The 26,745-nt window shown below is 43.0% G+C and overlaps 1 non-coding gene and 1 pseudogene across 1 annotated transcript; both read right to left on the reverse strand.

Moving 5' to 3' along the window:
* Positions 1–12,695: 12,695 nt before the first annotated feature.
* TRNAE-UUC (transfer RNA glutamic acid (anticodon UUC)) lies at positions 12,696–12,767 on the reverse strand. The gene has a single exon. It is a non-coding gene; the product is annotated as a tRNA-Glu (tRNA).
* A 6,184-nt stretch (positions 12,768–18,951) lies between these two features.
* Positions 18,952–23,290, reverse strand: LOC137207016 (protein lin-28 homolog A pseudogene; annotated as a pseudogene).
* Between the last annotated feature and the right edge of the window lie 3,455 nt (positions 23,291–26,745).

A 26,745-nucleotide genomic window follows, 5' to 3' on the forward strand; every position in this document is an offset into this window, starting at 1 on the left:
CCAGCATTCAGTAGGTGTTCTGTAGGAGTTGTTCCACATGTAGATGTATTTCTGGTGTATCTGTGGGGAGGTATCTGTGATCTCGGTGTCTTACTCTTCCACCATCTTCCTCTCGTCTCTGCTATTGATTCTTTCTAGTGTATTCTTCATTTCAGTTATTGTATTGTTCACCTCTGTTTTTCTGGGTTTTTTTTTTTGCGGTACGCGGGCCCCTCACTGTTGTGGCCTCTCCCGTTGCGGCGCACAGGCTCCAGACGCGCAGGCTCAGCGGCCATGGCTCACGGGCCCAGCCGCTCCGCGGAATGTGGGATCTTCCTGGACCAGGGCATGAACTCGTGTCCCCTGCATCAGCAGGCGGACTCTCAACCACTGCACCACCAGGGAAGCCCTCCACTTCATTTAGTTGTTTTTCTGGGGTTTTATCTTGTTTCTTCATCTGGTACAAAATCCTCTGCCTTTTCGTTTTGTCTGTCTTTCTGTGAATGTGGTTTTCCTTCCACAGGCTGCAGATTTGTAGTTGTTTTTGCTTCAGCTCTACCCTGATTCATATCAGCAACTCTGCCCTTGAACAATTGCTGTAAAACTCCTCACCAAATTCTCCCAGGTTGGGACACACAGTTATGAGAAGCATGAACCCACTGTATCCCCCTTTGCCTGGCAAAACAATAAAGCTATTCTTTTCTACTTCGCCCAAAATTCTGTCTCTGAGATTCGATTAAGCATCAGTGCACAGAGGCTGAGTTTTCAGCATTAGGTGTTTTGTTCCCTTATCAGTTCTCCGGCTGGACAACTGCCTGCCATGTGGAGCTCCTGGGTCAGTTTCCAGGGGTGGCAGGCTGTATTGGGTGCAGCCTGGCTGACTTGCACTGGTACCTTTTCCTTGTCAGGAGCTCAGCTGGGCTGGAGAGAGCTGAGCTGCCAGGTGTCAGAGCAGCTGGTTAAGTCAAGTCACAAGGAAAGTAACGCTTAAGGCTTTAATCATCCACTGTGATCCTGTAAGCAAGTGGTGAAGCCAGAGAAAAGTGCCGCTTCCCCATTTCCCGTTTTCCCTTCTGGACTGGCAAGCCGGCTAAGGGTCAGCACAGACGTGCAGAGCAGGTGTGATCATCTCACTGCTAGGGGAGCACTGAAAAAGAATGGGCTTGGAGGGGAGAGAGAAAGAAGGTCCAGGATTGGAAAAGCACTGGACACTGAGTTGGAGAAAAGTGTTTCAAGCCTCCCCTCTGCCTTCTCTCCCATGAAGAGGTCTCAGCGGAGGCACTGTGCCACATCCTGCCTCATAATTTCCTATATAGGACCAGTAGGAACACTTTTCACTCCTAATCAACATCTAACCAATTGTTGGGGCCCAGGGTAGGCAGCCCCAAAATGTGCCTCAATGGCATATTGATTATTTTGAATTAAAATTACTTAAGAAATGACCAGTGCAAGAGATACACTCTGACGCTCCTTTCTGTCTCACTGAGAGCAGGAAATAAATCACTCATGTGAAAGGTGGCCTGTCTGCATCTGGAGGTAAAAGGGCACCCTTTTAGCCACAGCTGAGGAATTCGGGCTGAGAAGCCTATATAGACAAAGTTTGTTACTTCTTTAATTTACTACCCTAAGCCCAAACTCTGTTTAGATTCTTCACTAATTAAGCACTCAAGGCCAGATTTCTCTGCCCTGTCAGTTCCTCACAAATTTATTGTTTCTTTTACTAAAAAGTGTAAAAGCTGCCTGCATTCTCCACTTCTTAGGTCCCATTTCTGTGAGACCTCCATATGCATGAATTAAAATGTTTCTCTCTCTCTTGTTAATCTGTCTTGTGTCAATTTTATTAGTCCAGTCACAAGAACACCAGAGAGGTGGAGGGGGGAATGTGCCCCTTCCCAGCACAATTGGGATGTTCCCTTGAACTGACCTTCTAAAGAGACCCCAGTGGTCCCCTGCTCCCCTTCCTCACTACCATGGCCTTAGTCCTGAGCCCAAATCCTCCCACCTGAAAGATAATCAGCCTTCCACTGACTTTGACAAGCATTCAGTAGGGGACATTGGGACTGGAATGGCATCAGGTGGCAGCCCTGACACATCCTCCATGACTTTCCACTTCTGTATCTATGATGACTCCTTGAATGGAGAAAACAGCAGAAACCATGACTCCTTACAGACTCCGTGTGCACTTTTATCTCCTACAAACAAAGAGATCAAGTGAGGTGCAAGTGGGATCAGCAGGGCCCTGGGTTGCGCACCCCCTGTGGGTGGTGGGATGCCAACCACAGGATAAGTGGGCTACCGCTGCCCCTGTCTTTGCCCCATTCAACTCCACCCCCCTCCTCTCAGCCATTACTCCCACACAAGTTAAAGATCCATGACTTGACAATAGGGCAGGCAACTCTCAGTGGTAGTGATTCCCAGAGGGAGGAGATTTTGTCCTCTGCAGAGGGCATGATCAAAGGGCCTAGCGATATTTTCAGGTACACTTTCCTAGATATTCCAACATGCCCCCATACCCCCTCACCCCTTCATCATAGCTGCCATCACTGACAGGAGTATCTTGCCTAGATGTGTTAGAGGAAAAAAAATCAACAATGTTCAGATTATGGGGAGAGGTTTTTGAATTAGACACAGAACCAGTTCCTATCACCTCTATCTCCATTCCTCTCTTTTCGTTTCTAGACTACAGGTCCAGAAAATGAGTCAGCTCAGCTGAACTCCTAACACACTCCTACAGTGAGCAGAGACGTCACTGCCATTCTGGAACTGACAAAAGCCTGGAGTCTGTGAGACAGTTTGGAGGAATGCTAGTGGATCACTTGCAAGAATCTGAAGGTCTAACAGCACATTGCCAATGGGGTTTAGGAAAAGCTAGCAGATTCTGTGAGGCATTCTTGGAGGCTGCCAGTGGATTGTACATGTAAGATTTTTGGTTTTCAGAGGGAACATTGATCCATCTCTTTAGCCCCTGACTCCGTGGCTGAGCTCCACCAAGGGGTAGGATCAGAGGTGCCATGGAGAGGGGTCAGAGAAGGCTGGGGAAACAGTTCTTGAACCACTGCTTATGAAACCTAGTCAATGGGACCAGCTGTGGTTAAGGGGAGGGGGGGTCCTTGTGAAATGGAGCAGGACCCTGTGGGGCCTTCCCAGGACAGATTCCCCCCCCTCTCCACTATGCCCTCAGCCTGCCTTTTGTCTGAAGAAAAACTTTAGTCAAAGAATAAGTTTAATTAGAGAAGTTTTAAAAAAAAAATCAGAAGCAAAAGAAAGCGGTCAAACAGGACCAAATAAATAACAATAGTTGAGTCATTAAGCAAAGTCAAGGACATTTAGTTCCCCCTCAAGGGCTATAGATAATGTTCTGAGCCATATCCTTTGAGCTGTTTTGCAGGTACTGAAGCCCCCACCAGGTAAAAGAAGTTAACTACATGATGACCAGACTGTAGCCGTGACATAAGCTGCCACAATTCTAAGAACTGGCCCCAAGGAAATGGGAACAAATCGACCCTGGAACTCAAGATTAACTGTACTTAAAACAATCAAGATGATTCTCATCAGACCACTTCATGACTAATTTTAAGATGACTGTCAGAGCTGAAGCTGACCGTGCTGTTTCTGCATGTAGCCCCTTCCCTCCTCCTATACACCCCTTAAACTCACCTTTAACAGCTCTTGCCCACTGATTGGCAAGGGGGAGTCGGCCTTTGGACATGAATCCACCTCTTGCCCCTGGTTGCTGGCCTCCTGAAAGCAACCCTTCCTTTCTACCAACACTGGCCTCTCGAGTATTGGCTTTAGGGTGGCCAGCAGCCAGACCTGAGTTTGGTAACACTTGTGAGCCTAGTGACTCTAAGCAAGTCTCTGGTGCCCATTGGAGCAAGCTGTTGGAACTTAGAAGATGTAGATGCCCTCCGGAGGTAATCTTGCTAAAGCTTGCAAGGGAGAGTGACACAGTGTGGGACAAGTCCCCTTCCTCCTTCAGAGGGCCTGACGGCTGCCCTGCCAGGACAACTGAAGGCAAGAAGCAGCCACAGCCTCCCAGGCATCACACCCTCCCCTGCAGGGAAGTGAGCTCAGCTCAGTCCTGCATCTGTAGCCCACCTGGGGGTCCCAGCAGCCAGGAAACAGCTGATCATCTGGCCCACTGCACCACCCTCTCCACTCCTTTTCCTCCCTGGATAACTTGGACTGTACTCCTTGTGTGTGTATCCTGCCTGTCAAGCCACTCAGCCCTGGAAAATGTTCAGGTATTCAGATCAACTTCAACTTCCTGGACAGAACTGTGAGATGCCTGAATTGATGCCAGGGGCCAGGTTGGAGATTCATTCAGAAACTTAAGGAGGACTGACTTTCTGAAGTAGACCTTAATGGGCTATGAGACCTTTACCCCTGGCTTGGTGACAGTTGGAACTCATGGCTACTTTTGAAACCGAGTCCCCCTAAAATTGAGTTCCCTTGCTGAGTTTATGATTATCTCTCTATCCAAAATGGTATTCCCTTGCTGTTCTTCCCTGACCTCAATCCCTTTCTTGTCCCCTCAGACCTCAATACTGGGCTAACTGAAGGCTAATCAACCAGAGTCAGATGACTCAGATTGCTGTTGTCAATAACATCATTAATGTACAACTCAGGTTGTTTCTCCAGGGCAAGATGATTTCACAGGAACCACCCTCCCCACTCCCAACCATGGACCACCTGGCCAAAGAATCAGAAACTGGAAACATCCTGACCCCCGAAACTATGACCAAGAAATGTCACAAATGTCTCAAGGCAATGGTTAGTTCCAGACTCTTTGTTCTTCCCTTTAAAAACACCTGCAACTCAAAGGCTAAGTTGGGGTGAATATGAGGTTTTCTCCCACTCCCATGCTTGGAACCCTATAATAAACCTTTACTTTGCTGCAAACTTCTGCTGTCAGAAGTTTGCAGCTGAGTTTTCTGTGCCCTGGGCACACCAGCCTTTGCTCAGCAACACTCCAATCCGTCAGGTAGGCCTGGTCATCTGCATGGAATAACCTCAATTTTGGCAATCGTTGGCTATTGACTCAGACTAATGAACCAATCTTGTCACAGCCCCTCAAAGTCTAACCTATTGAGATCCAGGACAGTGTAGCCCATGTTTCTCAACTGAGTCCTGAAAAAAATCAAGGAGTGATCTGGCTCCAGACCAAAAACTTGTGTGGTTTATCAGGCTCGACCACAGGCAAGCCCAAGCCTTTGCCTGGAGGCCTCAGGAGGAAGCTGCCCTCCCCACACAGACTGGGACAGGCAGGCTTGGCAGTCTCTGGGAGCTGCAGTAAGCACGCTGCTCCCTCCAACCGTGTTCTTGGGCATATTTGCTTTCCTAGCTTGGGTGTCCTCATTTGGAAGCCTCCTTCTGGGCCACCACATTTGGTCTTTTTGGTTGTAGGAGATAAAAGTGCACACTGAGTCAGTAAAGAGTCATGGTTTCTGACATGATGTCATCATAGATACAGAAAGTGGAAAGTCATGGAGGGTGTGTCAGGGGGTGCCACTTGATGTCATTCCAATCCCAATGTCCCCCTACTGAATGCTTGCGAAAGCCAATGGGAGGCTGATGATCCTTTAGGTGGGAGGTTTGGGGCACAGGACTAAGGCCATGGTAGTGAGGAAGGGGAGCAGGGGACCACTGGGGTCTCTTTAGAAGGTCAGCTCAAGGGAACATCACAATTGAGTAGATGTAGATTATGAGTGAAAATAAGTGAGAAAGACACTCTCAGGTTTTCCTATGTGAGTGAACCTGGAGTCAATGGGCACATTATGGACATTTAACTCTTTATCTCTAACATCCACTCCTTACAAAAACATCCTTAAAGAGTAAGAACTGGGTCATCTTCTCTGGGCTGTCTACAACACCTAGCTGTTTGGACCACTTAGAACAGAGTCATTATATGCTTCTAGGATGAGCTTTTAGCCTTACACTCCCATAGGCATTGGGGTGGATGTTTAGCCCCATGAGCTTGATAACTGTCTCTGGGGCTCACTGAAGGGCTCAGAATGCACTCCCCAAGATCCCCACATCTGCTTGACCCTGTCTACAATAGAGGCTGTGCCCCCAGGGCTTAGCTCCTGTGTCATCAAAGTCCAAAGCATGGAGTTTGGAATAAAATTTAACCCTCAGGACACATTTATGCTTTTGCATCCTCTCTTGCTTAGTACAGTAAGTCCCATACATACGAATGAGTTCTGTTCCAAGAGCATGTTCATAAGTCCAATTTGTTCGTAAGTCCAACAAAGTTAGCCTAGGTACCCAACTAACACAATCGACTGTATAGTACTGTACTGTAATTGGTTTATAATACTTTTCTCACAAATGATACATAAAAAGCAAACACAAAAAATAAACATTTTTAATCATACAGTACAGTATCTTGAAAAGTACAGTAGTGCAATACCAAAGCTGGCATACAGGGGCTGGCATTGAGTGAACAGGCAAGAAGAGTTACGGACTGGAGGAGGGAGGGGTGGTGAGAGATGGTAGAGCTGAAGGATTGTCAACAATAGGAGATGGAGGGCAAGCTGCAATTTCATGTGAACTAACTTACGTGATTGGACATGCAAACGCACGTTCACATCTTTGAAAGTTCGAAACTTGAAGGTTCGTATGTAGGAGACTTACTCTATATTTACTATATATTTATTTATGTCTTAATGTGAATATAGTATTAACCCCTTTTGAAAAACAAAATTCAACTGAATCAGTTTTAAAGCTCTCATTGGCTCTATTTGACGATTCATGAATTGGGCAGCATTCAATCTAGCAGATAGAAAGGAGCTCTGAGAAATTGCACAACATTAAGAAAACTTTTATAGGCAAAAGGGGGTGGGACAAAGAAGTAATACTAGGCAGAAAAACAGATTGGTTATTGCAAGTTTACTTTCCTTAGGAGAATGACAGGGATCTATCAAGCAGATGACTTCACTGGTGATGATCAGGTGATTCTTTGTTGACTGGTTTAAGATTCCACTCCTGAGAGAGCAGAAACTGTAATTAAGTCTCAGTTTGGTGAGGTGCGAGCTTAGTAGATGCAACTCCATGTTGGGTCTTGTTTGTCTTGTTTTTAACACCCTTTTGAAATAATTCATAAGATTTATTAATACATTATCATGAATGATTTATTTTTATTAACAAACAAACAAAACAGACTGAAACAAGTATAGCCCTATAAGGGAAAGTGTGAAATGCAGTGAGAGTAAACCAGCTGGTGAGAAACTAAGGTTTTTGCGGTTTATGCAAATATTAGGAAAATAGGTCACTGCCAATTCTACCCCACATTAAGTCATATGCCACAAGATAATTTCAGTTGTTTTGCTCCTCCCTCAGAAGGCACTAAGAAGAACTCATGCCTTTTAATAAAGCAGGCTTCTATAAAATGTCGATTGCTCTTTTGTTTTTTATAAGCATTTTGCTTTATCAACAAAAATGGAGCATCCTTTACTGAGGCAGCAGATAGAGTTATTGTTCTTATCTGCACAGGCACTCAAAGTGGGAAAGGAGATCAGAGCCTAGAGAGAGGACAGTGGGAGACAATCCTGAGAAATTCTGGGTTAGGCTTGGATGAGACTTGAAAACAAGACCAACACCTTCATAGATGTCACACATCATGCCTTTTCCCTGCCTAAGCTTGTGCTTCTCCTACGCTGAGGGAGAACGTCTGTTTCTCTGCTCCCTTGAATCTGAGCTGGTCTGGGACTGCATTGACCAACAGAATATAGCAGAAGTGACCCTAAGCCAATTCTTCACTTAGCTTTTAGGAGGAGTGGTCATTCCTGATCTTTCCTTTTGGAAACCAGCCACCATGTAAAAAGTGAAACCACCTTGAGATCACCATGCACAAGAAGCTCACAGCATGTATAGAAGCCATGGAGAAAGATGCCACATGGTGAAGTCTTGACCTCAGCCCAGCCCAGCAACCAGCTGAATCCAGCCAAGTGAGTGACTGGTAGGTGTCATGTGAAACAGGAAAACCACATTGCTGAGCCCTTCCTGAATCATGAGCAAAGTAATATGGTTGTTTCTAAGCAAGTAGGTATTGGGGGTATTTTGTTATGTAAGCTCAAAATCAAAACCTCTAGCTTCAGAGAAGATTGTCAGATAAAAATCCAGTAAAGCTAAGTATGGTAAATTCTGGGCTTGTTTCTTCTGCTCTGTATTGCAGGGGGCTATAAACCTATGAACATTCCAGTTTGCCTGGCCAGCTGGATTCTGATTAGGTTCAGTCACTTGGAGATACTGACAGGAGTTTGGAAGGTAGGAGGAAGGGGTAATTTTTCTTTTTCTCTTTTCGGGAACAGTGACTGACCCCAGGCTCCAGTGTCTTTGGCATTTCCAACAGAGGTAACAGGAGCTGTCCATGCACTTCCGTAGTACCAGCAGCTGAGGCAGTGTTGTAAATAAGTACATGCTTCAATAGTGGCCACTGCAAGTGGCTGAGTGACTGCAGACTTAGCAGCCTGGGTGGTTCCGGCTGTATTATCTTCAGACTCCAAAATGTCAGCAGTAAGATGCTCCTAAGTCTGCTAATGCCACTTCATTCCTCTTTGCTCCTCTATCCCTTCATCTATTAGAAATTCCTGCAGTGTTTTCTATTGTTGAGCTAGACATCCACATACATAGTTTTTGTAGCCAACAGTGCTTTCAGGAAACAGACACTCAAAGATGAAAATTTGAGATAGATTATCTTTCCCTGGGCATAAACACAGTAATGACCTCATTATCAGTTGAAAATGAAATGCTGGTAGTTCATATATGCAGTAATAACATATTTACTTAAATTATAACCTGGCATTACCTGGAATAATAGGTCTATTGAAGGTAAGGTATTCAATCAACTACAGTGATGATGGGATGGCTATTTCTGATTGCACTGGAGAGTTACCTAAAGAAAATGAGTTACTGAAGGCTTTAAACTCTCAACTCAAGATATGGTCAGAGGACTAGAGATCTGTTACTGTGGTCCTCAGGCAACCCATTATCTTTTATAGAAATAAGTAATAAGAGGTAAAGCTGAAAATCATGCCCATAATTTGATTCTGCAAGTTGCAGAATTACAACATAAGTTAGATTCATAGCGTCTCCATATCACTTAAGTGAAACTCAAGGTAGTGATTAAGAGAGAATGGAACCCCAATGCATGGAGTGGGGATATTTGATTTGGCTCAGATGAACAGAGGATTATAAAGCCCAAATTTCTTTGAGGTTTTTCTTGCCAGTGGAAATAGTCCCTCGCATTGTCTGAAGGAAGCCAGGCTTCCCTTGCTTGAAGACTCAATCAGTGTTTTTAAGACTTTAATGTGCATAAGAATCACCGGAGTACCTTGTTAATATGCACGTTTTGACTCAGTAGGTCTTGGGTGTAGCTTGAAATTCTGCATTTCTAGAAAGCTCCCAGAGGAAGCCAATGCTGCTGGTTCACAGACCACATTTTGCACCAAGGGACTCAATATGGACCTTACCCATTAAAGTTACCTTGCAAGGGGATGCCAATTCTACACCAGGTCCACCCTCACCACCCTTCAAAGCTTCCAGACCCCAAACTGGAATTCAATCTCAGCCTGGCCCAGGAGGTCAGGTATGATTCAGCCTGAGATATTTTAGACGTTGAAATAATTGTAAGATTATGCCAATTTATATTAGAAGAAAGGTAAGGAATATGTGTGGGAATGAATCCTAAGATTGCTAGACCAAGGAGGCAGAAGATAATGTTGGGGGTCAAACTTGTTGATATGGATCTATGTCATATAGATATAGTTTGAGAATCTGGGAATGGCTATAAGTCCAAGTTTGCTTGGTTAGTTGACTGAAACCTGAACCAGCAGTGGCCTGCCTCCATTGAGGTTGTAAAACCATACAACCACAGTAGAGGGTAGAGTAACATCTTTAGGGCATTAGGTAAATAGTCATGTTGGAGTGGGATTTATCAAATGTGAACACACACCTGCCCATCCACTGTGTCCCCTAGAGAGGTCCAGAAAATGTTTCCTTGATTAAAGGATTGAGAAATACATTGGTAAAGAGAGCACCAGCTGCTTGAAAACCCTTTGGCAGGAGTCTTCCACAAGCCAGGGCACCTGAGAAAAGCCACTTGGGTTCCTGATTCAATGGGAATCTTGGAATCCCAGAGTGCAAGAGTCCAAGAAGCAGACACACCAGGAAAAAGGTGACCTCAGTTACTGAAGCAGTGCTGGAGCAACAGGAATCTTTGGCAGTGGTGTCCTAGGAATGAAATCAATGGGCTGTCTACTGGAGTATTATTTGATATGTACAATTAAGAAACTCTAGGTTTGGTGGCCAGAAACCTGGCTTGAGTCACTACAATGGACTGTACTGCCTGTGGTCCAGTACCAAGAGCCAAGTCAGTTCCCAGTCTCTTTCCACTGAAGGAAGGATGGACTGAGTCCACCTGAGGAAGGACCCTGCGGCACTGCCACAAGAATAGGCTGTACATACGTGCCCAACCCTTCCCCCAGAGGACCTATGGGCATTTATTCTGTTGACTTACTGGCTTTGATTTGACACTCATCCCTTCCTGCAGTTGTGATAGGGATGGAATAGGAAGGTTATACAGGTAGTTGTAGACATCCCAGTAGGGGATTATAGATAGAGAGGGAAACCTAGGGAACTTTGGGAGACCACTGTTAAGTTAATGATTGCTCAAGAAAGCTATCGGAACTTCGAGGAATGAAGCAGGCTTACTTAACTGTAAAGCATAAGATATGCCCCCAGGTCATTAAGTGAAAGAAAAAAAAATGTTACCACCCTTCTGCTGATTTGAATAAGTGCTATGACCGACCTAGTTTGACCTCATAGGGTCAGACATTCTCCTGCCCCATACAAAGGAGGAGTGAGTGATGTATGTCTACTCAAAGAATGAAGAAGGCAGTCTTTTCCCCCTCCCCCAGTTTCCTTTGATTATAAAAATGTAGCCCACTTAATCCTCGGGGCAGAGCCCCCTCGCCTGCCAACTTGCATCTCTCACAAGCGTCCTATATTAATAGATCTACTTCTCGCCTATCACTTTGCCTCTCGCTGAATTCCTTCTGTGCTGAGACACATGGAACCTGAGCCTCAGTAAGTCCAGACACCAGGTGAGTGAATCTAATTAAAAGGCCGTGGGTTCAAGTCCCAATCTGGGTTTAGGCTGGGTTCAAGTCCCGCCACGTGGGTTCAAGTCCCAATCTGAGGTGCACAGTTTCAGTTAGGCAGCTCCGAATTATTAGTATTAATGTTGTTGTTGTTATTTGTTTTTCCTGCTCCTCCAGTACTTTTGTGTGGTTCACTGGAGCTTGAAATAAAAAGTTTATCTCAAAGTGCTTCCAGTGGGTGTGAACGTACCTGATTCTGTTATGTATAATTCAAATCTCCTACTTGACAAATGACACTATCATATTGCCTCCTGATTCTTGGAGTGGGGACCACTGTGGTGAGAAAAGACAAAATGGTAGCCCCTGGACGTTCCCTTTCTTACAAAGGTAGTAAACCAAAAGTGATGTTGCATCCTAGGGAGAATTAGGGAGGTTAGTGCCACCAACAAAGACTTGCAAGATGCAGAAGTTGTCCCGTCATGTGACTAATTATTAACACATCTACTTGACCTGTGCAAAAGGCACATGTTTCTTCATTCCCTTACTTCCCTGGTTAGTAACTGCTTGAATCTGCTCTTTGGTATTCTGGAAGATCTAGGAGGCTGAAGCCTTTATCCTGAAAATAAGAAACCAGACATGGAAAGGTTTTTGTACCTGGGAGGGCACCATAGGGTCCTGCTTGGTTTCGTATGCATAGAAAGGAAGATTTTATTCCCATCCTGGAAATGGCTTAGAAGCTGGGAAGGTTTCACGGCCCTTTCCACTTCTGAAAATTTGAATTTGCAAGGAGTGCTTACCTCAACCTAACCATGTGTGTGATTCTTTCCGGAAGCTGATTCCATGCCTCATTAACCCATGTCATGTTCTGTGGAAGCTGGTTAGGTGAATGGATCTTCCCTCACTGTCTACATCCCTGTGCAAACCTCTGTTAAAGCTGTATTTCTATTTGGAGACCTCTTAATTTCTTTGTCTCCAGCCTAGTGATTCCTGCTTCAGGAAGATTCTTGCTTCCCTCCCCCGTGTCCTCAAACATCAACTGCTCCTGGGGCGGCTCTTCCAGGCTCTTTCTCACCTCTTTCTCACTAGCTCTCTATCCTCCTGCCAGAAACAGTGGGAGGCAGAAAGCAGTGAATTGGCCAGCCCATTAGAATTCCCTGTGTAAAAGAAATGCTAATTATGTAATTAAGTGAGGTGATGGAAGTGTTAACTAACCCTATGGTGGTAATCATTTCACAATATATGTGTATCAAGTCATCATGTTGTACACCTTAAACTTACACAATATTATAATGTCATTTATAAGCTATATAATGTCATCATAACTGGGAAGAAAATAAAAGAGAATTCCTTTGTCTAATAGAGTTTTACTAATAAATATTATAATTTATTGTGATATTTTAAATGAATTATATCAAGGGCAAAAATAACAATACTGTTTACACAAGCTGGACGCAGTGGCTTTATGAATTACAGGGTGGCAGCGTGGGTCTTTAAGCTCACAACCCCCCCTAATGAATTCCAGCTTTCAACAATTATATTTAGTCTTTTTACTAAGACGTGTCTAAATTCACTTAATGGTGAATTTCTTAACCTGGATTCTAAAAGCTTCCTTGTTTCCCACACCGGGAGTCGAACCCGGGCCGCCTGGGTGAAAACCAGGAATCCTTACCGCTAGACCATGTGGGAACCGATAACTCAGCTTCAAAGTGCAAGTCAGTTGAATCATTCCCGTCTGCTTCCGCTTTCGTTGCTCTGTCCCGCCTTCGCGTCAAAGCGGCCTTCTGCGCTTGCGCAGATCTTTGGCGCTCGGGACTAGTGGTCTGGTTTGGGCTGTGCCGCTTTTCTGCGCGCTGAGCCTGGAACCCGGCGCGGGGGTCTACGGCCTGCCGAGACCCCTCACACCCCGCCTCGGGGAGCCGATCCTGCACACTCAGTCCCCGGGAGGCCGCTCTCGACCCCCACCCACCCCGCCCGGGGAGCCTCCCCCGACCCTGCACACCCAGCCCGGGGAGCCTATGACCTAAATTTCTAAAAAGCTGTGTTAGAAGGCTCCGCAGTGAGATTTGAGAAAAGAATGGTTTGAGTAACGCACAAAGCAGGTTGTGAGCCTGGCTCCCAGGTCTCAGTTTCCCAGGTTTGACGCTGACGGTAACTTTTATTAGATCAGATTTTTACAATCATGATGTTTAAGGTCATAGGGTTTTTAAGTGGAATTTTGCACTTAGAAGGCAATGCATGAAGCTCAGAATAGCTCCTGGGGAACGTTTTGGGGCAAAAGACCTTTAGAGACTACCGTTTTTAAGATCTTGTTTAGGGATGGCCTTACATCAATAAAACTAAAACAAAACACCCCAAACCATAAAGGAAGAATCCATACATTGGACTACTTTAACAACTCATACCTTGGGGGAATAAAAGTAAAACAACAAAACTACTGACTGGGAGATAAACATGTACACCCCACCTAAGAGATTGGTGTCCCATATAGAAGGAAACATATGATTTATAGGAAGACAAACACTGCAATATAAAAGTGAGAACTAGTGAAAAGGCCACTTGGAGAGGAACCCCAAGGCTAAAATGCATCTGAAAAAAATTTCAAACCTCACTGGCTCCAGGCTAGCATTAGGCCAAAAAGCAAGTGTGAAATGTCAAAAGCTGGCAAGTATGTGGGAAAAAGGAAGCTCTTGGAAACTCATAAAACTTGATCAGGGAGGCAAGTTGTCACGATTTCCTGAACCTGCTTATGACCAAGCAATTCTATTTTTTAATTTTTGTATAACCTGTATGTTCTGAAATTTCCTCTCAGTGAACACGAAGAAATGCTGCTATGAAAGTAATAGGCAGATCATAGGGAGGATAAAGGGCCAGCGTCACCCTAAGCAAAAGTCAGGGAAGGGTGGAGATTCTTAATCTCTAAGAATTTCAAATGTCTGTGTGATTAAAAAAAAAAAAAAATTCTTAATAATTGAAAATATTTGTGGGATGAAAAGGACCATACATAATGTCTACCGATGAGCCACAGACTGGAAGAAAATGTTTGATAGGAAAATGTGACTATCCTTACTATATACAAGGGAAAAAACTTTAGCAGCTTAGCTCCCTGGGAAAAAACCACAGGGAAAGGGGATTGAGAGAGGAGGAGTTCTGATTAGTCAATAAATTGGGGAATAGCTCAGTCTTGCTTGTAACCGTGGCAATACAATTTAAAACAATGCTAATACATCCAGGGTTAGGGAGGAAGTGAGGACACAAACTCAATGGAAATGGCCATAGCCCCTCTCTGGGGCTGCAGCCCACGCTTCTCTTCCCCATGGCTCATCCACACCTGAATGGAGAGGTTTCCCAGGCCTTGCAGGAGGGGCCAGAGCCACAAGATGGCATGAGAGTGGCCCCTGGCTTTCACTGTGTGGCAGTCACTTGCCAACCACCAACACATACATTGCATTGTTATGTCTAGAAATTGTTTTATTGCACTGAGTCATGGTAATTTGGGGCTTGTTAGTACTACACTAAGTAATGCCTTAGGTTCCTAAAATAGGGGCAACAGTCATGGAAAAGAATTTTCTAGTAGGTGATTAAGCGACTTTTTTCATTTTGTTTTTGGTAAAAACAAGTACAGCAAGAAGGCTTGAATATTTTGCTTTATTTTACAGAGCAGTGTGTCAGGATTCATATCTTCTGTTTGGCACTATAAACTGAAGTAATTTTTGAAGAAATTAGTAGTTAATATCTCACATTTCTCTCTTTTATTGCATATTTGATGGATTTTTAATAATTTAGACTTAAGAAACTTTTAGATCTGAAATGTAGCCTTGGGGATATGCAAGGCCAGAACCTCAAAAATATCCAGAAGCTTAAAATAACTTGCCCCAAATCATCCAACTAATAGATTTAGTGAAGTTCTTTTGGAGATCATCATGGATTGACTCCATGATAAGGATAATATTAGAATATGCTGAAATGAATGAAATCTAGAAAACAATTTCTCCGTAAAGAAATAGGAACTTACAGGGACAATATACATTCTGAATAAAAAGTTACTAAATTCCAATGTCTTTAAATGAGGTGGGAGGTGTAATATTAAGACAGGCTGGGACCTAGGACCTGGGACCTGGGACCTTTTGCTACAGTGCTTGTACCTGGACAAACGTCTCCTTGCACAACAGAATACAAAGAAACTATGAGGGACTAAAAATAATTGCATGAATGTGCACTTGGGAAAAATTATGAACAATAAGATACAAAAAGACCAGAAACCCAATTGCCACTTCTGAGTTATCAGGAGAAAATCAGGGTACTGTGCATGATCCCTGCACAGGGTACCACCAAGGGGGTGAGCAGACCACCTAAGCCATCCCTCCAGCCCAATCCATGGATCTGCCCCATTCCTCACCCCATTTAAGGGACCAGTTCCCCACCCTTCGCAGGGAGTGAGCAAAGGAAACTGTTACTTGTTTTCTCATGCTTCATTGAGTACCAATAAAGCCTTGCCTGAATTTCTCATCTGGCCCATTATCAATTTCTATTGATTGAAGGGTCCAAGAACCTGGGTCAGTAACAATATTACTGGTAATAAATTTTTTATTAACTTGGATAACCTGAAGGTTAGAGTAGAATAATATGAATAGCTTGTGTGCGTGTGTTTGTGCATATAAATATCTCCTGCCTTTTGATGTCAGATATCTCTGGCATAAATCCTAAATCCAAAAACTGACTAGCTGTTAATTTTTGGAAAAAGTACTGAATCTTTGAATATAAGTTCTCCCCCTTCACCCACCAGTAACAATATATAACAGTGAGTCATTGTGAGGGCAAGTTCTTAGCATCCAGCCCGAAATGAAGGTGGTACTTGCCCAGTGTTAGTTGCCACTGGTCAATGTCACCCCCAGAGGCTCTGGCAGAAGGTGTTGATCTGGCCACCCTGACTCAGCTACACAACAGGATAGATCCATACCTCCTCTACTGATGGATCTTCTGGGTGATTGATTCTCCAGCTGGTGGTTGGCTCTGATTGAGGAAGTTACCTGCATTTCACCATTACTCGCTCCAGCTGCCCAGACCACTGGAAGGAAGCTACAGTGATTGCTGGAGTGTACATGGCCAATATTTGGCCTTCCTTTTTGGAGAGATTTTGTGCGTTATCTCTGCATTTGGATGTGTGCTCTTTCCCTTCTGCTCGCTTTCTTTCTTTCTTTCTTTCTTTTTTCAGTACCAATAAGTCTTTATTCATTGTATTTTCCCAAGGAAAAGAAGGGGAAGGGAAAAGGGTCAGTATGTGTGTTACAAAGTGATAGCAAATGGGAAAGGAAGTACCTGGTACAGCAAAATCAACCGTCAAATAAACGCTGCCCAGATGGGGTTGCCAAAGCCCAAGGGGGCTCAGTCTCCTGCAGTTCAGTAATGAGGGGAAGGGATGAGGAAAAGAACAGACAGGTACATGCTTTTCTACCCTCCCTCCCTCCCTCCCCATAAATTCAAGATTTCACACAAAGCTTTGGTTTCTATTAGTAAACATGGAGTTACATTCGTCCGTCTCCTATTAAACAATCTTGTGGCCACTTTGACATAAGTTTCTTGCACCTGCATGAAAGTTCCTGAGGGACTTGGATATACATTCATCCTTCCTTTCGTGGTCTCCCAACCCCACTTTCTACATGGACATCCCCCTCATTGCTCCTTACTACCCTAGGATTAGAGATTAAATCCATCCAAAGACAGCAGTCTGTCTGGCATGAATCACATCAAGGAATGGTCATGACTCAGGAGATTGGGAACAAGGGATGGAGAGTTCTTAGCTTCTTCAGGATTTCTGCACAAGTCATTTAATCGCAGACACCCCACAAATTAAACATATAGGTATATGGGCTATTTTTTAGGGGCGGTATGAAGGGGGAAAGAAGAGGGGGTAGGAATCCAGTTTTTAGGACAGAAGGTCTTGTTCGAAATAGGAAATAGAGGAAGGGGAACACAAAAGAAAGTGTGGCTCAAGACCACCCACTTCAAGAAGAGGGGCCCCCAAGCTTATGTTTCAGGTCTTTTTGGCTGGTGCAGAACCTTTTGTCAAAGATACTTTGGCTATTTTTCTCAATATAACAAGAAGTTTTTAAACAATAAAACCCCAAAAGAACATGGAGAAGACCAGCACATTATATTTACACAAACTAGGCCACCTAGCAGTCACCAAATCAGCTACTTGTGAAGTCCTATGAAGCCCAGACAAATACAATAACTAGAGGGGGGCAGCAACTGGGGGAGACAAAAACCCAGGATCAGACACACATCACCCAATGTGTTCTCTTGCATTTGCCCCTTACAACACAGTGAGGTAGGTTTGCAGTGATCTCACAGCATGTAAATGAAGCCCTCTTTTCTCCTTTAGCTACCATGACACTAATCTCTGTTGCAGCAGGGCAGGACACTGGCTCTGGGAACCACAAAGAAGCCATCGCTCTGGAAGCCAAGGGTGAAAAGCCCAGAATTATTAAAGGTTAAGGATCTTGTCCTTGCTTCATATGTCCATCCCTGGGAAGCTCAAGATGGGTACAGAGGCATTGTTCTTAAAACCGGTCCCTACCAACTTACATTTTTTGCAAAAATGCACACAATATACCCTATTGTGCATGGTAGGCCTAGCCCAATCCAGTGAAGGATGGATCTGGTATGTAAAGCAAGTCAGTGCCCTGGAATTAGAGGTCTGGAACAGGAATCCTTTATCACACATACCGATGACCTCTGCCTAATCTTGGCTTCCCCTCTCTGCACTTTTTACCTGGACCAGCCTTTCCTAACCTCTCTGTACCACCTTTTTCTATTCAGACCAATTTCCAGTCTTTCAGTAGAAGGAGACCAAGTCATGGGGCAACCCAGTTAAAACCTAGTCTCCTGTGAAACACTGAAGATGGAGGGGTTCCAAGAGGACACTATGGCAGAAAAGCCAGATCTAATTGACAAAAATGAGGTAGTTCAATAGGCTATACACTCCAAAGAGTTGTTCTCGCTGGTGATACAGCAACAAAAAGTATTCCTGCTGTGTAGACCTGCAGCTTCTGCTGACTTATCCCTGAGATCGCTCACATACCTGAGAACACAGTGCAGGAATGAGGGCCTTAGATTAAAATACACAAAAATAGAAAACCAGAATATTTATATTATGAAAAAAAGTTAAAATGCACAAGATACATCATTTACACATAGCTAGTGCAGTTGGCATCCTGGAGAAAGTGGGACCCAATGTACAGTCATCCAAGGGAGCAAATAAATAAAATTGTATTGGCCCAGAATGGGATGGGAATGAACTGAGAAGCAGCAGGTCTACAGCTGTAACCACAACCATCCCTTTTGCCTATCATCACAACCCGCTGCTTGGGACAGTTCTCAACACTCCATCCCAAGAGGGGGCTATGAGGAGACAAGATGTGGAAAACCTTGCCTTACTACTGAGATATTTCCTCCATAGATGGTGGTGGCTTGTGGGTTTAGGTATATCAATCTGGTCTCATGCTTAATCTTTTCACTCTGGCATGGGAAATATTATTCCATACTCTTATTTAAGAGTAAAACAACTTTCCTATCCAGGCCACTTTCAAAAGCTGGAGATTCTGAGGGTGGAGACTCAGATAAAGTATGCAGGGAGGGTTACCCCCAAAGCCCTCACGTGCATTTGGATAGAGCATGATTGGAGTTCCTTTGCCTCAGCCCTTCTCCCAAACCAAGAGGGAAGACGGCGTGACGTTATGAACCAGCCTGAGATATATGGCAGTGCCAGCTGCCCCCTACCCACCCTGTCCCCACTTTCTCCACTCTACCAATTGATGCCTGTTCCTCAAAACTTCCTGATCACAAAAGGATAGCCCCCACCTGCTGTGGCTCAATTCTGGGCCTCTGGGAGTATGGCAGGGCTATGGATCTCTTCTTCCTCCTCCCGAAAGTAGGCTGGCTTTCCCTGTGAGCTGGGAGTTTGCTGGGCCTTCAGTGGACACGAGGCTACCATATGGTTGATGCTCTGGCAGAAGTGGCACTTGGGTTGGGGTGGCCATTTGCATTCCCTGGCATGGTGGTCTAGACCTCCACAGTTGTAGCACATATCTCCCTTTGATCTGCGTTTCTAAATGTTCTTCCCTTTGGGTCGTCTCTCACTCCCAATACAGAACATCCCACCAGGGCCAGTGACTTGGATAGATTCCAGGCTCGTGGCAGACTTCTTAGAGGTGAACTCCACGGCCTCACCCTCCTTCAGGCTCTGGAAGCCCTCCATGTGCAGCTTACTCTAGTTCACAAAGACATCCATGGGGGGGTTGAGTGCGACCCTGGGGTGGGCAGTCATGGCTAGGAAGCTGAATCCCATGCACATATTGAACCACTTACATAGCCAGCACCATGCAGCAGCTGCGGCTCCTCAGTGGCCCCAGCCGCGGACTCCGGTGCCTCCTCTGGCCCCTTGGCGCACCCACCTGCAAACTGCTGGTTTGACACGGAGCCAATGGTAGTTGGCAGAGTCCGAGGCCCTGGGCCCCTGGTCAGGCAACTACAGGCCCAGAGAAGTCTGGAGGCAAAGGGGTGGTTCGGAGAATAGACTGCTACATCTTCCCCAGCACAATAGCGGTGGGAGAGCCCACAGCTGTTTTTGGCTTGCTTTCTCTTTCTGGACTGTGGCTCTGCTTCTTCTTTTTATTATTTATTTGACAGTTGTTTAAGGTCTTGTATTTTCATCATCTTTTCATAAGTATACTTTAAAAAAACTTTAAATAGAACTGTAAGCATCTTGGGGTAAGACTGTGATTGAACTGTTTTTCTGCTCTGTCCACAACAAGTACAACATAGATATGCAATATTTTTGCTTGGTTTATTTCCTTTTCAATGATAGTAAGATTATGGAAATCACTTTTGGGCAACTTGAAATTTCTCAACTTGTGTTTTAAAAAATGTGTCCAGTTGGTAAGGGAGACAGTGACCACCTTCACTCTTGCTCTAAAAAATACACAAAATAAAACAAAAAAAAACTGGCACTGTTTCTAAAGAGCATCTTTGGTTATTCTCCAAGCCAAAACAGACTACTATTTAAAAGGTAACTGTTCATTATATTGGATTAACCATAAGAAATTGCCAATAATCCACTGGCTTTGATTCACAGAAAAATAGACAAGATGAAAAGAAAGAGGGTTATGTACCAGATGAAGGAAAAAATTAAAATCCCAGAAAAACAACTAAATGAAGTGGAGATAGGCAACATTCCAGAAAAAGAATTCAGAATAATGACAGTTAAGAGATCCAGGACCTCGGAAAAGGAATGGAGGCAAAGATTGAGAGGATGCAAGAAATGTTTAACAAAGACCTAGAAGAATTAAAGAACAAACAAACAGAGATGAACAATACAATAACTGAAATGAAAACTACACTAGAAGGAATCAATAGCAGAATAACTGAGGCAGAAGAATGGATAAGTGACCTGGAAGACAGAATGGTGGAATTCACTGCTGTCGAACAGAATAAAGAAAAAAGAAGGAAAAGAAATGAAGACATCCTAAGAGACCTCTGGGACAACATTAAACGCAACAACATTCATATTATAGGGGTCCCAGAAGGAGAAGAGAGAGAGAAAGGACCAGAGAAAATATTTGAAGAGATTATAGTTGGAAACTTCACTAACATGGGAAAGGAAATAGCCACCCAAGTCCAGGAAGTGCAGAGAGTCTCAGGCAGGATAAAACCAAGGAGAAACATGCCGAGACACATAGTAATCAAATTGGCAAAACTCAAAGACAAAGAAAAATTATTGAAAGCAGCAAAGGAAAAATGACAAATAATATACAAGGGAACTCCCATTAGGGTGACAGCTGATTTCTCAGCAGAAACTCTACAAGCCAGAAGGGAGTGGCATGATATACTTAAAGTGATGAAAGGGAAGAACCTGCAACCACGATTACTCTACCAGGCAAGGATCTCATTCAGATTCAACGGAGAAATCAAAAGCTTTACAGACAAGCAAAAGCTAAGAGAATTCAGCACCACCAAACCAGCTCTACACCAAATGCTAAAGGAACTTCTCTAAGTGGGAAACACAAGGGAAGAAAAAGACCTACAAAAACAAACCCAAAACAATTAAGAAAATGGTCATGGAAACATACACATCGATAATCACCTTAAATGTGAATGAATTAAATGCTCCAACCAAAAGACACAGGTTTGAAGAGTGGATAAAAAAACCAAGACCCATATATATGCTGTCTACAAGAGACCCACTTCAGACCTAGGGAAACACACAGATTGAAAGTGAGGGGATGGAAAAAGGTATTCCATGCAAATGGAAATCAAAAGAAAGCTGCAGTAGCAATACTCATATCAGATAAAATAGACTTTAAAATAAAGAATGTTACAAGAGACAAGGAAGGACGCTACATAATGATCAAGGGTTCAATCCAAGAAGAAGATATAACGATTATAAATATATATGCACCCAACATAGGAGCACCTCAATACATAAGGCAACTGCTAACAGCTATAAAAGAGGAAATTGACAATAACACAATAATAGTGAGGGACTTTAATACCTCACTTACACCAATGGACAGATCATCCAAAATGAAAACAAATAAGGAAACACAAGGTTTAAATGACACAATAGACCAGATAGATTTAATTGATATTTATAGGACATTCCATACAAAAAGAGCAGATTACACTTTCTTCTCAAATGCGCATGAACACTCTCCAGGATAGATCACATCTTGGGTCACAAATAAAGCCTCAGTAAATTTAAGAAAATTGAAATCATATCAAGCATCTTTTCTGACCACAACGCTATAAGATTAGAAATCAATACAGGGAAAAGAACATAAAAAACACAAACACATGGAGGGTAAACAATATGTTACTAAATAACCAAGAGATCACTGAAGAAATAAAAGAGGAAATCAAAAAATACCTACAGACAAATGACAATGAAAACACGACAATCCAAAACCTATGGGATGCAGCAAAAACTGTTCTAAGAGGGAAGTTTATAGCTATACAAGCCTACCTCAAGAAACAAGAAAAATCTCAAATAAACAATCTAACCTTACACCTAAAGGAACTAGAGAAAGAAGAACAAAAAAAAAAACACAAAGTTAGCAGAAGGAAAGAAATCAAAAAGATCAGAGCAGAAATAAATGAAATAGAGACAATAGCAAAGATCAATAAAACTAAAAGCTGGTTCTTTGAAAAGATAAACAAAACTGATTAGCCAGACTCATCACGAAAAAGAGGGAGAGGACTCAAATCAATAAAATTAGAAATGAAAAAGGAAAGTTACAACAGACACCACAGAAATACAAAGCATCCTAAGAGACTACTACAAGCAACTCTATACCAATAAAACAGACAACCTGGAAGAAATGGACAAATTCTTAGAAAGGTATAACCTCCCAAGACTGAACCAGGAAGAAATAGGAAATATGAAGAGACAAATCACAAGTAATGAAATTGAAACTGTGATTAAAAATCTTCCAACAAACAAAAGTCCAAGACCAGATGGCTTCACAGGTGAATTCTATCAAACATTTAGAGAAGAGCTAACACCCATCCTTCTCAAACTCTTCCAAAATATTGTGGAGGAAGGAACACTCCCAATCTCATTCTATGAGGGCACCATCACCCTGATACCAAAACCAGACAAAGATACTACAAAAGAAGAAAATTACAGACCAATATCACTGATGAATATAGATGCAAAAATCTTCAACAAAATACAAGCAAGCAGAATCCAACAACACATTAAAAGGATCAGGGGCTTCCCTGGTAGCACAGTGGTTGAAAGTCTGCCTGCCGATGCAGGGGACACGGGTTCGTGCCCCGGTCCAGGAAGATCCCACATGCCGCAGAGGGGCTGGGTCCGTGAGCCATGGCCGCTGAGCCTGTGCGTCCCAAGCCTGTGCTCCGCAACGGGAGAGGCCACAACAGTGAGAGGCCCGCGTACCGCAAAAAAAAAAAAAAAAAAAAAGGATCATACACCATGATCAAGTGGGATTTGTCCCAGCAATACAAGGATTCTTCAATGTATGCAAAACAATCAATGTGATACACCATATTAACAAATTGAAGAATAAAAACCATATGATCATCTCAATAGATGCAGAAAAAGCTTTTGACAAAATTCAACAACCATTTATGACAAAAACTCTCCAGAAAGTGACCATAGAAAGAACCTACCTCAACATAATAAAGGTCATATACGACAAACCCGCAGCAAACATCATTCTCAATGAGAAAAACTGAAAGCATTTCCTCTAAGATCAGGAACGAGACAAGGATGTTCACTCTCACCAGGAAGCAACCTAAATGCCCATCGACAGATGAATGGATAAAGAAGATGTGGTACATGTATACAATGGAATATTACTCAGCCATAAAAAGGAATGAAATTGGGTCATTTGTTGAGACGTGGATGGGTGTAGAGACTGTCATACAGAGTGAAATAAGTCAGAAAGAGAAAAACAAATATCGTATATTAACGCATGTATGTGGAACCTAGAAACATGGTACAGATGAACCGTTTTACAGGGCAGAAGTTGAGACACAGATGTAGAGAACAAACTTATGGACACCAAAGGGGGAAAGCCACGGCAGGGGTGGTGGGGTGGTGGTGTGATGAATTGGGCAATTGGGATTGACATGTATACACTGATGTGTATAAAATTGATGACTAATAAGAACCTGCTGTATAAAAGAGAATGTGCCTTCTTGATAAAATGTTTAAAATAAGAAAAAAATAAAAATCACACACACACGAAAATAATAATCCTCTTTTTTTTTATTTACTACAATGGAAATTCCATATATTTCAATCCAATTCTTCTTCCTCTTACTGTGAACACTCAGATTCACCCATCACATTAACAGGAGAGACTTAATAGAAAGCATGCTGTTAAAATCTGAGTTTTTCCAACATCAAGAGAAACAAAAAATTACACTTGCTTCTAGGATATAGATGCTTTTCTTTTTAAAGTGTTACTGAGCTCAGGTTCGGCTACTCGCAGCTCAAAAGCCATTAATTGAGAGGCAAGTGTCAGTAGAAAGGAAAGGTGCTTTATTCAGAAAAATCAGCAATCTGGGGCGAAGGTGGACTCATGTTCTGAGACCAACTCTGAAGATTCTGCTCAGCCATGACAATTTTTAAAGGGAGAAAGGGGAAACAATTTCAGTTAATCATTAAGGTAGGAGGTCAGATTCTTCATCATTTTTCCATTGCATGCAGACCTGCTGCCTTCTCCTGATCTTCCTTTGGATGCTATCTTGATTGCATGGTTCCGCTGCACATTTGCTAAGGGGGAAGCTGGGGGTAGAGAGTTAGTCATTCTTTAACCACTTAATTCTCCATTCTTACTTCTTTTAATCCAGGAAAGGAATCAACGGGTTAGGCAAGGCATTGTGTACATTCAGTGGAGCAGAAGTCAGGAGTTAGGTTAAATGTTACCTAGTGATCTCATTTTTATGATTAAGGTTTATGGAAAACAGGATGTACAAACAGAAAAAGGGGCAAAAGAGCTGCTTACAAAAGTAACAGTGCAAAGATGAAAGTTTAGTAGGTAATATTTATTCTAGAAGGGCTGTGGTGTTGGAAAAAGGCAGTCAGATTATTTGCTTAACAAATCTATTCTGGGTTTGTAAGAGCAGAGTTAAAATGTGATTGACAGCTTCAACTTTATTTAAATTGATAAGAATTCCCAAATTATTAGGGGCAGTAAATATTCCTTTACACATATAAAAAGAATTTGTGGATTCACCTCTAAAATGTGAACTCTTCTAAAATACGTTGCATTTCAAAGTATGTTAAAAACCCAGTCATTGGGCTTCCCTGGTGGCGCAGTGGTTGAGAGTCCGCCTGCCTATTCAGGGGACATGGGTTCGTGCCCCGGTCTGGGAAGATCCCACATGCCGCGGAGCGGCTAGGCCCGTGAACCATGACCGCTGAGCCTGCGCGTCTGGAGCCTGTGCTCCGCAACGGGAGAGGCCACAGCAGTGAAACCCAGTCATCATTTAGGAGAATTAGCAAGAGATTGAAGAGATTGCTGAACCAGTAGAAAAAAATGTGACTTTATAGTGATGCTGTCTGGATTTTGAAGGAATAAAGCTGGCAGGAAAATAACTCTTGGGAGAGCACAGGGTAAGCAGAAGCCTGTTCAAGTTCGTGGAGCTTAGAGCTTGGTCAAGTGTTGGGATTCATTTAAAGAAAAAAGAATACATAAGTGTGACTATAATACTTTTATGAAAGTATTATTGGTAATGTCATATAAATTTTTGATATTGCTGTCAAATTAAGGAGACTGCTGTTTCAGTTCTCCTGTGTCTGAATTATAAAATTTCAAGGTATTTCAATTATTCCCTAGACCAGTGATCAGTTTATCATGTCTCATTGCAGCAGCATCTTCAAAGTCTTTTCTGTCTTTGCAATCTTTGTTAAAAAAAGTATTTTGTGTCAAATCAGTGAGGAATTTATTTTTCCAATGAACTCATATGGTTTGCTCCTTTTCATTAACTGGATTATCAAATAATCCAAGAGTTTATCACTCTTTTGAAATGTTCTGTTAATGAATTATTGCTTTGGTACGATTTATGTGCTGTTTCATATGATGTGTCGAAAGTTCATCAAATATCCCACGATGTGATCTATTGTATTGGAATGCACAAAACACACAACTTCACACACACATATCTATTCACGGCTTGTAGCATGGCTATGAGTTTCTGTGTGACAATCACAGGAATTATTCTAAGTTCTATTACTTCTGATTCCTATCCAGAAAAGTATTTGGGGGTGTTTGAATGTTGTTCAAGTATATACATCAAACATATTCCTAAGAGGAGACCTATGGTAATCTCATCTTCTACCTAAAATTTTATGCATCTGGTAATTGGAAGAATTTTCCACAGACTGGCTTCTGGCTCTGTCCATGTCACATATGATTGTCTAAGACATTCCACAGGCCACTCCCAGGAACGTGAAAGGGACCAGTGCAAAGGGAGGTTCCTGAAGCTTAAGCCTCATTCATTTTTTGGAAATTCACCTCTGGCTGTAAACAGGACTCAAGTCTCTGTCACTTTCCTCCCTCTGTCCCATCAACAGAGCCCTAGTTGCAGCCTTCATTGGGTCACTCCAGAATTACTGAGAAAGCTGCCTAGCTGGATTCTCTGTACCTTGGGTTTGCTTCTTATCTATTATGATTATGTTAGTCCACCACTTAAAACCTTTCCATGGTTATTAATCATGTAAGATCAAATGGTTTAGCTATTCAGAAAGGTCAATAACATGCTGACACATAGTCTCATTTCTCTATGATTTGGATTCTTTGTAGTTTCTCTTAATGTGCCCTAAGCTTGAAAACTCCTTTCCTTTATGTGTGCTGGTATATTTCTGTTAAAATGTCCTCTTCTCCCCACTTTGTGCACCTTACTTAAGGATTATCTACTTCTCTGCCAACACTCAGCTTGAATCTCACCTTATTAGGACATTTTCCTGTAACCAAGCTCTGTACCCTGCCTGCCCCCCCAACTCACACTCCCACTGGACAATTCCCTCCATCCTGCCACCACTTACCTTGTACACATCCTTGTAATTCACTTCCCACCCTATAGTATGATTAGTTAATGCTAATTGTTGCCCTGTGTCTATTCCCCAAAACTTTAG

This window comes from Pseudorca crassidens, chromosome 1, assembly GCF_039906515.1.
Source record: "Pseudorca crassidens isolate mPseCra1 chromosome 1, mPseCra1.hap1, whole genome shotgun sequence".
Lineage (NCBI taxonomy): Eukaryota > Metazoa > Chordata > Mammalia > Artiodactyla > Delphinidae > Pseudorca > Pseudorca crassidens.